Source organism: Corylus avellana, chromosome ca4 (genome assembly GCF_901000735.1).
Source record: "Corylus avellana chromosome ca4, CavTom2PMs-1.0".
NCBI lineage: Eukaryota > Viridiplantae > Streptophyta > Magnoliopsida > Fagales > Betulaceae > Corylus > Corylus avellana.
Genome location: NC_081544.1, coordinates 33265318 through 33267393, shown reverse-complemented (window position 1 = coordinate 33267393; position 2076 = coordinate 33265318).

Sequence of the window (2076 nt, the reverse complement as noted above, 5' to 3'; positions counted from 1 at the left end):
TTTCATTTTAATTACTCATCGCATGTCTTTTGGCATTATTGCTGTTTCAACCCCACCTCGCCTTGTCTCGAACACTTCACCAGCAATCCTTTCGAGTCCCAGAAAGAGACTCTGTCGGTTCGTTTTATAGTTTTGTTTCATCACTATCTACAATTTATTTATACAACTGTATATATAAGGCTGACATATATATGACGCTTGCTTTTACTCGAAATTTATGCTATTAGCCATGCATATCTTGCTATTTAATATGATTCATTCGTTCTCCTGTTGATGTAAGAAGGATTTTGCCTTTTTTAAGTGTGTAGTTTTTTTAACTTTCAAGATTAAATTTAAATATTTCAAATTCTTAAAGTAAATTATTAAATTTATCTCTTCCTATCAGATTAAGATTTTTAAATAAATGGTAGTTTAGCATAGTATGAGAACCAAAGGTCCTAAGATCATCGAACCTTGACTCCGTCAATTCACCCTCCATTTCAATTAAATATAATACGTGTAAGGCTTTACCTATTAAAAGGAAGTTTGAGCCCACACGTAAGAGAGAGTATTAAAGTAATGGTTAAATGATTAAATTTATTTCTTCCTATTAGCTTAAGCTTTTGAGATGAATGATAATTTAACACAAATAAGGGATATAAATGTTCTATAATTTTTTTTTTATTAGGGTAAATGACGTACACTTTCATGAGTTTCCTCCTACAATTTATCAATTTACCCCCCTTCATCCAAACTAAGTTAGAGAAAAATAGTACATAAAAATATTATACTACACAAAAAGTTGTCCAAAAAAAAACCAAAAATAAATAGAACTCATCATCCCCATTCTCAACATATAGAATAGAACCTTTTTTTCATCTAAACAAATATGAAATGAGTAGGTTTGTCAAAGATAATTTTACTGATTTCAAATGTTGTTTTTTTTTTTTTTTTTTCATCCATCTTAATGTTAATTTGGATAAAATGGTAATCTAACATTAAAACTTCAAAACATGGTCCAAGTTAAGGGTAACAATTTGTATTCGCATGTTGGATTCAAGTCGTGTTGAAGCATATGTATAAATTTATATAGGTCATTATAACTCAACCTATTTAATTAAGCAGGTCAATCCCCTCAACTAGCTTAACTCTTTAATTTTGTGTTAAATTCGTGTCGAGTTCACGAATCATGTTAAAATTTGTAAGAATAAGTGAAATGAGTGATATAATATAAGGGATAAAGTCTCATTTACCCTTATAATTATTAGCACAGTAGCATGTATATCACGTATGGTTTCAATTTTCCAATTCAATACATGACAATAGGGGTGTAAACCCGGTCCGGTTTCCCGGTTTTTGGCCAAAACCGGAACCGGAACCGGGGTACCCCGGTTCTTGGTTTTGGGAAACCGGAACCGGAACCGGGACCCCGGTTAACCGGGGTCCCGGTTCCCGGCCGGTTCCGGTTTCACCCGGTCCGGTTCCCGGTTTTTGAAAATAAATTAAATAATTAGTGTTTTGAGCTTAAATAAATTAAATACCAGTGGCCACTCCCATAGCCCAAAGCACAAGCGAAATGTTTTGCAGGAGAGAAAGAGAAAAGAGAGAGAGGCGCGTACCACTTGGTCCACTTACCAGGATGTAGATGAGAGAGGCAAAAAGAATAGTGCGGTAGCGGGCCTAGCGGCCGAGAAAAGAATCAGCCACAAAAGCACCCAACAAAGGCAGCAACGGCGGCGTGATGTGAGAAGAAAACTCAGAAAATAAGATGAGGGGCTGCGGCTGGGACTAGCTTACTGACTTGGGGGAAAATTGGAAAAGTGAGAATGAAGACCTAATTACCTAATACGTCCTAAACGCTGCGTAGAAGAGTGAAGCCTAAAAGAATTAAAAAAATATTAATATATATATATATATATATATATATACGTCCTAACCAGTAACCACTGCGTAGAAGAGTGAAGCACTGAAGCCTAAAAGAATTAAAAAAATATTTATATATATATATATATAATAAAATAAAACCCCGGTTCCGGTTTTCCCGGTTTTGACCGGGTGCCAAAAACCGGGACCGGAACCGGGGTCCCGGTTTTTTTT